Below are 10,974 nucleotides of genomic sequence, written 5' to 3'. Positions count from 1 at the left end.
CCCCTCCCGTGAGAGCAGATCGTCTCAGTAGGGAAGACGACATGGAGGGCAGATGGCCAAGTCGAGAAGGTCCGGGTACCACGTCCTCCGGGCCCATGCCGGAGCAATGAGGATCATCCGGCAACCGAACCTCCGTAACCTCTGCAACACTTGCAGGATGACGGGGACTGGAGGAAACGCGTACAGCAGTGGGAAGGACCACTCCACTACGAACGCGTCTCCTAAGGCTCCTCTTGGAGGAAATTCCCACGAGCAGAACCTTTCGCACTTCCGGTTGACACTGGAGGCGAAGAGATCAACTTGAGGGGTCCCCCAAAGGGCAAAGATCTCCAGGAGAATCTCCTGAGCCAACTCCCACTCGTGAGAGATTGCGCTCTGCCTGCTCAGAGCATCTGCCGTCTTGTTTTCGTCTCCAGCCAGATGAGCTGCCGAGATCGAAATTTCCTGCTGGATGGCCCAGAACCAGAGCTGCATCGCCTCCCTGCACAGAGGAAGTGACCCTGCCCCCCCCCATTTTTGTTCAGGTAGTGCATGGCCACTGTGTTGTCGGTCAGAACAGGACATTCTTTCCTCGCACAGTCGGCAGAAAAGCCTTCAGGGCAAGCCTGACAGCCCTAAGCTCCAACAGATTGATATGGAGTCTGGACTCTGACAGAGACCAATGACCACTGTCAGCTCATTGGCATGAGCTCCCCATCCCGTGAGGGACGCGTCCGTCACAATTGTCACCTCCGACCAGGGTAGCCAAAACGGAGCCCCCCTCATCAGATTGCCTTAGACGGCCCACCACAGAAGGTCCTGGGCGACCGAGGGCAGCACCTGAACAGGGTCCGATATCCTGCCGGAGGACTGTGACCACTGGAGCTTGTGTCATGATGCCTACCCCCGGAGCGCCAGGCCCAGCACCCCCGGGAGCAGGCATCATGACCCCGGGTAAAAGCCCAGCGGCCCCTTACAGGGGCTCTTTGGACTCTGTCCTGGCGCCGTTGGTGCCAGGCTCATGTTGGACATCAGTCCTGGCGCCATAGGCGCCAAGCTCATAAAGGAAGGTGTTTTGTGCACTTACCTGATGCAGACCATGCTGCAAGATTCAGGCCTCCCTGAGACCTGAAAGGGACTATTTTTTCATTGGGACTATTTTGCCACTCGGGCGTGGCCAGGGAAGGATACTTACCTGGAACTACTTTGGGGGCTATTTAAGCCACACCCAGAGAGTAGCTCACGCTTCGCGTTGTTCTGCATCCAAGCAGCTGAACGCTCACCGTGTCTGCTCCTGCATCTGGTCTCCAGCCACGCCCGCCTCGATCCTAGAACACCTGTAAGGAAAGAAGAGAAAGGTGAAAACCAAGAATTTTATCAAACTTCTTACCTGCATCCGGAACCTTCACGCCAGCGTTCCTGAGAAAAGACTCATTTAAAAGCACTGCGTTGCTCGCTGCAGCGCTGCGCTTCACTCACCTGTCCTCGGGAGTTCTTCTGGCTCCACCGAGACTGTCTGCACCGGTCGCCACATCTCTGCGCCTAGGGGAGAGAAGAAGAGACAAAAGGTGAGCAGAAGGAACATATGAGGAAAGCATAATTTTCCGCCATAACACTTACCGGTCTTCTGTTGGTGGACCATTCCTCATTTCGGGTCGGCGCCGCTTCGTTGGCAGGTACCGCACCCCGGCCCCTAAGGGGAAAGGACAAAAGACATTACTAGAGAAATATAAAGACTTTGAGAGGGATCGCCCCCATCGCTAACTCACCTGAGTTTACCATCGGCAATTCAATCCCTCAACGCATCGCCTTCATTCTGCACCTGAAATAAAGGACACATCACAGGTTAGGAAGGCAACAGAAAAGGAGGCTCTACACTTGAACTTTTGTAATCTGCATACTTACGGCGTTCCGCTCGGAAAAGTCAAGTGGATTTTGCCACCGCCATTCTGAAAACCAGTGAAGTAACTGGACAAACACGCGCCCCTGCACCAGAAGCAGGATGGAGAGTTCATCCTTTCAAACCATAAGGTGAGCTTCAACCGGGGATTTCGGAGGAAGTTAGAGAAGAACGAAGAGGGGGAAGGTGGGAGCAAGCACACTATTCTGCAGACTGTTAATCCCCTTTCTCATCTGCAGAAGGATATTCCTACGGGCCAGACAAGCAAGATTTGAGGGTCCTGTTCAGTCGGTGTTCCGAGTTGTGCGCATCACACTCGAAGAGGCCACAGCAACCCAGACTATACCAGCACCTCCGTGGGAGTCAGGTGAGCGTTACAGCTTGTGAGCCCATTGCAAAAACCTCATCTGCAACCTGCCCTCTGGCACCAGAAGAATGCAGGATGCCATGAGGCCGAGCAACCTCAAGAACTCGAACGCTGGGAGACTCTGGGCATGCTGAAACTTGTGCACCATCTGCTGAATGTGGTAAGCCCTCACCTGGGGAGGAAAACACTGCCCCAGGGACGTGTTGAGCACTGCTCCGATGTACTGGAGCCACTGTGTTGGCGTCAAGTGGGACTTCTTTAAATTGAGGGAGAAGCCCAGCATGTGAAGGGAGTGGCAGGTGACGGACAGATGATCCAGGACTTGCTTGGGAGAGCGCGCTCTGACCAACCAATCGTCCAGGTAGGGGTAGACGTGAATCTCCCCTTTCCTGAGATACGCTGCCACCACCACCATGAGCTTGGTGAAAACCCTTGGGGGTGAGGTCAATCTGAACGGCAGGACCCAAAACTGAAAGTGCGAGTCACCAACCGCGGACCTGCCAATCCATCCCAAGCACATAAATATAAGCGTCCTTGAGGTTGAGAGACACAAACCAGTCCTGAAGTTGAAGGGCCTGGAGGACTTGAGAAAGAGTAACCATCTTGAACTTGTCCTTCCTGAGGAGCTTGTTCAAACCGCGCAAGTCCATGATGGGCCTCAATCCCTCGTCTTTCTTCGAAATAAAAAAATAAGGGGAATACCATGCCTTGTTCCTCTCCGCTACAGGCACCAGTTCTATTGCGCCTTTCTCCAGCAGGGATTGAATTTCCTGCGCAAGGAGCGGATCCGGACTCTTCAAAGAGAGATTCCCTGGTGGATTGTCGTGAGGCCTCTGCCGGAAAGGAAGACAGTAGCCGTGGGCTATGATCTCCAGAACCCACTCATCTGAAGTAATGGCACACCATTCTACAAGATGCTGCGCCAGCCTTCCCCCAACTTGAGAAGCGTGGGCCTCATGACTGAGCTGAAGCGGCTGCGGCAGTGCCTGAAGGCAAAGAGGCAACTGCTCACGCGGCCTTGGCACCTAGAGTACCTTTTTTTCCACCTCCGGCACTCCTACGGTTGCCCCTTTGACTTGCAGCTCCTCTCGATTTACTAAAGGACGAGTAATATCGAAAGGAACCTCCCCTCCATTGCTGTCCCCTAGGACGAAAAGGCGGAAGTTGGCGAACTGCAGCGCCCAACGACTTCGCTGCTGCTTTGGAGGTCTGCAACCTCTCAAGACTCTCAGCAGCCTTGCTGCCAAAAAGATCTTCACCATCAAAGGGCATTTTGAGGAGCCGAGCTTGCACATCAGGAGCAAAACCCGACTTCCGCAACCACGCAAACCTGCGTATTATGGTGCTCGCCACCATGGAACGGCTGACACAATCAACCATGTCCAGACCCGACTGAACGGATTCACACATGGCATCCTTGTCATCCTGCACAATAGCAAGGAAACCATCCCATTCCTCCCCTTCGGGAATATGATCAGCCGCTAAGGAAATACAGTTACACAGAGTGTGCATGAAACGAGACAAGGCACAAACAGAGTTGGTATCCTGAAGCACCACACCCCCAGAAGAAAATACCTTCTTTGCCCAGCCGTCAAAAGGTTTGTCGTCCCTATCAGGAGGTATGGTAGGGTGCAACGCCTGCTTTGCTGGGACCGTAGCCGCCTGCACCACCAAACTCTCCGGAGTAGGGTGCATGGTCAAGTAGCAGGGGTCGCAACTGGCTGGGCAATATTTCTTCGGCAAGGACTTGCTCACTGCTGGGAGACTCTCCAGAGAAGTCCAAGCCTCAGCCACCCTTCTCTGCAAGGCCAATGGAATGGCAGCACCGGGTCAGTGCAGGACCTTGGTCCAGGATATCAGTCAGGTCATCCTGCTGAAAATCCCCAGGGGGGGCAGACCACCCCAGGTAATCTGTGACCCTCGACATGAGGCGCCGGTATGAGGAGTCGGCATGCGTGCCAGGCTCCGGCCTAGCAAACTCCACCTCCGGAGAGGTGTCTAGACCACTGGCGTCGTGCAGCGACTGACACAGGTCCTCAAGTTGACTATGACCAGAAACAATGTCATCAGGAACCTCTGCAGGAACCTCACCTTCCTCAGATCCCTCATCCACCTTAGAAATATAATCCAGAGGCTGGAAGGAGGGTACAGAAAAAGGCACAAAGACATGTTTAGCCTTGGCCAGCGCCTTCCTGGGGGGTGCCACCGTGCCATGGGCACCTCCGACAAAGCCACCTCGAAAGGCATCGAGGGAATCGGCGTCGACAGCTTCGATGGCGTCGTCACAGGCCTCAAGGGCGGAGCCCCGAGCGTGTCTCGACAGCCTGGGCGCCGACGGCTTCCTCGGAGGCGGGGCCTCGAGAGAGTCCGTCGACGACCTTGGCGCCGCTGATGTCTTCCTCGAAGACTTCACAGGTTCTCGCAGTCTCAATGGCGTTGAGGACTGGGACCTGGAACGGGCATGTCTAGAGCGACCATCCTTGTCCGACCGGGACCTCGAAGGCGCCAGTGGTTGCGACGACTTCTCGAGCCCGAAGGCAGACTAGCAGCATCTCTGGCACAGCCACGACCGGAGTCCTCAGATGGCGCGGACGGACCAGAGCCCTGCGATTGAAAAATCGCCAACATCTCCCTTCGGAAGGAATCGGATTCCTCAGGAGTGGAATGCTTGCTGGGACAAGCAACCCGCCGACGGGCGGAGTCCTTGGAAAAGGACGGGGAAGGCAACTTGTGACGGCCCTTCCTGGAGTGCCTCAAAGAGGCAGAGGAATGGCGGGACCGACTCCCAGACCGAGAACCCCCGGACTCACGATGACTATGCAGCGAGTCACCCCTCGAATCGTCCGTCGAAAGACCAGTAGAACGCGACTTCCGGGGTTTGGCCGCCTTACCAACCGACAGCTTCTTCTTACGCTCCCGCAAGGCCTTCGATGTGAGCGATTGGCAGTCGACACAGTCGTCCTTATCATGGTCCTCCCAGAGGCAAGCGTTGTGCATATCCGTCAGCGACATCTTGGACCCGCACACCCGACAATTCTTAAACCCGGACTGTGGGGTGGAAGAAGCTGAAGACATCATACAAACTCAATGAAGAAACAGGTTCAAAGAACCTAAAGAACAGGATTCAGTAGAATCGAGGCGCACCGAGATCTCCGAAGCGAACACGTTCGCGAAAAAAACGGAACTGAGGCTACGGGCGTCGTGCGTCCTACTTATAACATCCGGTGACGTCGGCTCGACAGAGGCCCTCGAGGACAGAATATCGACGGCATCGACGCAGGAAGATTTTTTGAAGCAGCACAGCTCTGGTGATTACTGTCATAGATATGGAATACGTCGGAGGACCCAATCCCCTCGAATGTTAGGTTTATTAATTGTAACACTAAATATGTAATTTATTGCATCAAATGTGTTTGTAACGCCTACTATATTGGCAGTACTATACGGCCGCTTAAAGTTCGCATCAGAGAACATGTCAGCACCATTTCAAGTCAAGGTTCCAAATTTCCACTTGCTGTTCATTGGCAGCATGTTCATCAATTAGACAACAAAAAGGTTATACTGTTTGCAGGCTTAACCCAATTGACATTCCCATGAAGAGGTGGCAACCACGAATTGCTTTTGAGGCAATTAGAATCTCGGCTCATCTGCAAATATAGGACGGTGCACCATGGGTTGAACACGGATGAGTTTGTTGTGTTTTTATAATGTCCTGCAATGGCTGTCTCTGCTCGGTTATGTCATTAAAAGCTATTAAATTTAAATGGTCTTTTTACAGTACTATGGATGTGTAGTTTAATCTATGGAGAACATCTGAGCCACATGCGTTGATACTCCTTCCGTGTTAAGTTGTTGCACCTTGACCCAATTGTAATAACCTTATCAGTGATTTTTAGACCCAAAACTAAGTGGGGTCCATCTACAAAATCTACAAAATGTGTATTGCTGAATAGCTAGTTTAATGCACCAGTCCAAAATGGCTGTGTTATGGATAGTCCGTTGAACTGGGTATCAGCATGAAACCGGTTTTGAATCTTTATTAGATGCTTACAAGCATATGGAATTCTAAATTCTGCCGAATAATTGCCATAATTTATTTCTAACTCAGCATGCACATTTGGGCTCATATCATTCGTGACTGTACTAATGGCCAAGAGGTCTCATAAGCTACAAGCAAATGTTATTCATCCAACATTGTTTGGTAGTGGTGGTTTGTGTACTGTTCTAAGTACCGCACTAATCAAAAAAGCTTTTAATCCATTGGTATAAAAATAAAATATGTATTTTTGGTAAAAACTTCAGACTTTGGATAAGCTTTTCTTAATACGTGTTCACATTAAACAACCACTCACCAGGAGTGGTTTTTCTCGTGATAGGGACCGTCATCCCCCTGAAACATTGCTCCACCCACAAGCACTTGTGTTGCTATTTAAAGGTTCAGAAACCTAACAGAGGGGTTGCTTGTAGAGAGGTAGGTTCACCTCCCTCACGCCTCGCACAGTATTAAATAGAGAAGCCGGTAGACCACGCTGATCCTGCCGTGAAGTGACAAGTTTATTTGCAGTCACAAGCATACTGATCTGGATAAGAAACTGAAACTCAAGATACTGGTTTATTAAGGGTTAATGTTCTGCTTATGTTTGCACGGTTAAAACCGTATATTCTATATTAAGGGGATGCATTAGTGTATTTGACTATATGGATATGGGTATTCACCCACTGCAAGATGGCGGAAAGGGTACTTCGGCAAGGTACTTCCGGTCCGTATGGCGTTTGCCCGTTATAGGTTCCTTATGACGCATGCACCAAGTGGATGGACTCAGTCAGCTACCGCTCAACAGAGGTAAGCCTTAACCACACGTGTCAATCGTTATTGTGAGCCAGCCGACTGTCTCTATAAGGTTTCACCCAACTCATCAGCATTGTTTTTGGTTTATTTCATTGGTAGCAATACGTGAATCAGTAGACCGCACTGTCGTGTGACTTGTGCAGCAAATTCAGGCATGTTATGCTGACCTATCACAGGTGGTAGCCCATAGCGCATTAGCCTATTTGGCCATTGGCTTTATATTTCATGCTTATTATGGTTCTTGCTTTATTTCAGTTAGATTTGTTCATCCCCAATAGGGGTGTCAAGGAGTGTTCTAGATCAGGTAGGTGATGCATGCAAATGGGCGCCTACGGGCACAGTCCTATTTACATGGGTCATAGAGTTAAACAGTGCTAATCCAAGGGTATGGGCTTTTATTCTTAAGCACCCTGCAACCGTGCAAACTCCAAGTGTTACACTGTATACTATTGGGGTTGTTGTTGTGCAATCACACTTTAACAGTGATTGTTCCATAGATTATGGGGTAGCTCAAATTGGTGCATCACTTGGCATGCAGGATTCAATGTATGTGACTCAGGTGTCACAGGCGACACATCAGAATGGGGTTACAATAGGTAAATAGATAGTGAGCATATTTTGACCAAAAGGTGTTAGTTTGAAATCTAATGTATTGTTCTTTTTTATGTTTCCTTCTCTCCTTTGTTTCAAATGGATTTTCTTTTGTTTATTTGCTTTGTTTTTGTATTGTGTTATTATGTTTGTGATTCTGGATTTGATTCCAACAAATATGTATTCATTTTCTTGGTCCTTTTTTCAATATGGTACAACGCGCTGATGTATATTATGGTCATGTGGTATTTTTCCAACCAACTGTGCGCTTTATCTGTGCAACGGGACTATATATACAATCTGAGTGTTTCCGTAAACATTGTTTTGGGTGGTTTATGATTTACTTATGGATTTTATGTTGTATATATTAGCAATGAATGCATTACAGCCTAGAGGAAGACTGAGGTCGAAACACGTGTTGACTTTGTTCTAAGAATAAAACAATCAAGATACATGCTTCATGTCTTTGTCTTTACAGCACAGTGTTACTGTGCTTCTATTGTGTCAATTGCTACCTAGGGTCTTTGGGTCAAGGGCACCTTGCTTACATAATGACCCGCAGCTGTTTAATGTGCATTCTATAAATCATACTTTTTTTGACGTGCGAAGTAGGTTCAACTCTAAAAATTGCTCCAATCCTGTTTTTGTTTAAATGTGATCCTGTAATCTGGGCCCCCTATTTGTAATTTGTTTTAATGACATTTACGCATATAATCAAGTCCCTCACAGTTGGCAAGGAGCCATCATTGTGGCTATTTTTTGAAAGGGCAATTGAGACGAGTCAACAAATTACTGCCCAATCTCACTATTGGATTAATTGGCAAAAATATATTTAAAAAATCATCCTTACAAGGCCAGAGACCTGGTGCAAGATTAATCAAATACAAGAAGATTCGGTCACCTGATTTCCAGTCATTTTGAATAAGAAAGTTACATGTGTTGCATTTCAACCCCAAAATGTAATTATTAAAAAAAACAATATCTCCCTTCTGGAAGGTCCTACCAACTTAAAACAAATTGCATTTTATTGGAAAAGAGATCTTGTAACATATATAAAAGTGGCTAGTTGCCTGGTGCATAATGGAAACAAATAGTAAAAAGTAGGAAAAATAATGATTACACATCGCACAGACCATTCAATATCTTCAACTGTGTGTTCTAATCTACAGGATATAATTATCTTCAGTCACATCCAAAAAACACTATTTAAACAAAATCCCTCTTCATACGTTTAGGAGCGACATTCCCTCCCACCTTTACAATCATGGGACTCAGAGGGAAGAGCCCAACTTTCGACTCACCAGATGAAGGTAGGAGATGAAGATTAGACAGGTGAGAAAAGTCCTTTGAGGAAGTGAAGAGTAAGCCATGTTGGAAACTGTATTCCAGACAGCCAGCTGAAAATGACTTTGCTGAGGAAGTAATCTCAGACTGAGGTGGTCCCAGCTGATTTGCTAAAACAGGAAGACGCATTCAAAATTGAAGTATAGAAACTCCAATATATAGCTCCAAATTGTCCATTCTGGCGACAAGGGTAAAATCCTGGTAACAAAAGGGTCTGGGAGCCAAGTGGATGCTAGTCTGACAGGGACACAGATGCAGTCTTAAATAAAAGGCCCTGTCTCCGTGAGATTTAATTTCCAAAAAGCACAATGCATTTTCTTATCGAGAGGCACCATCCAAAACTGATTTTGTACAAATTAAGCGCAGATTGTTTCTGTAGGATTATACCACATTAAAATGTAATCCTTCATGTAAGCCATAATGTCCTCATGAAATACTATTACCCAACGTGATGTGATATGCAAATCTGCGGCTGGAAGGGACCCTAGTGATAAATTAGATGCTTGAGCAACAGAAATTAACAGAATGATTCAGTGTTCGAGGTCTGTTCAAGGTCTTCTGCAAACATGATTAAAGCATAGTGGACGGCCTGCATGTCAGAATCACTAATTTCGGCTACATTTACCATTTCTCTCCCACCCTCTACAACATCTTCACACGACCCCTCTTCCTCATCCTCGAAGCTATGGGTATCTCTTACACCAACTAAGCGGACGATACCCAGATCCTCCTCACCCTCACCGGCAACTATGACACTGACTCTTTGACCCTTAACAATCTCTACAACACCATCCAAGCCTGGATGGCAGACAATGGACTATGCCTCAACTCTGACAAGACTGAACTCCTACTGGTAGGTTCCCCCGACATGCTAATATATCTTGACTCCCAATTCAGTCACTTCACCATCGACACCATCAAAATACCTGTCTCAGACTAAGTCAAAACTCTTGGAGTCTATTTGGACTCCAACCTATCCATGGACAGACAAGTCAACGCAATTGCCTCCTCAGCTGCATATCACGCTAAACTTATCAACGCAGTCAGGCCTTTTCTCTCCAAAGAGAACTGCACAAACATAGCCAGAGCCATCACCGGCTCCAGGCTAGACTATTGCAATGTACTATTTCTAGGAACATCAAAAAAAAAACCTGGACAGGCCACAAGTCATCCAGAATAGTGCTCTCTGTGCAGCCCAAGGCATTGCTAAAAGAGACCACATCTCGGAGGCCAGAAAACTAGCCCACTGGCTCCCAATAAAAGAGAGAATCGTGTTCAAAGCGCTGACACTGACACACAAGTGCATCCATCTCACTGCTCCCGACTACCTCTCACAAAGAATCCACCCCGTCGCCTCTACAAGACGAACCAGATCACCCTATACCAACATGCTCTGTGTGCCACTAGTAAAAAGAGCTAGAGCGGGTGGATCCAGCTTCCCATATCTCGCACCTACTCACTGGAATGCATTACCTCCCACCATCTGAAGTGAGGCCTCCCTCCTCGCTTTCCGTAAAGCAATGAAAACCATCCTCTTCTCATAAGGTCCTTCGTAACGGCATGAATACCAACCATAGGATCCACTGCTTAATCTGTATTGACCAATCAAATAAGCTGTAATGATACCTATGTCTGTGTTTGTATGCAATGTGCCATTTACTGCTACCACGTCTGTACCTCTGTAACTAAGCTCATGCAAGTAACAGCACCTCAATACCCTTGGGCTGCTTGCGCGCTATATAAATATAAATAAATAAATACCATTGACAACTGTTATGGCTCCTTGCCAAATATATGCTGTAAAAGGTCATGTGGCATCTTATTTACTGTTACGTGATAAATACTTGTGAGGCGCCAACAGCATTCTAATCGAAAATGCTCAAAACTCGACGGGTACAATGGTATGAAGGAGTGCACAGCTATGCCATACAGAGGAAGGAAGAT

The sequence above is a fragment of the Ambystoma mexicanum genome, chromosome 12 (genome assembly GCF_040938575.1).
Source record: "Ambystoma mexicanum isolate Mex_15411 chromosome 12, UKY_AmexF1_1, whole genome shotgun sequence".
Classification (NCBI taxonomy): Eukaryota; Metazoa; Chordata; class Amphibia; order Caudata; family Ambystomatidae; genus Ambystoma; species Ambystoma mexicanum.
This window is presented reverse-complemented; position numbering follows the sequence as displayed.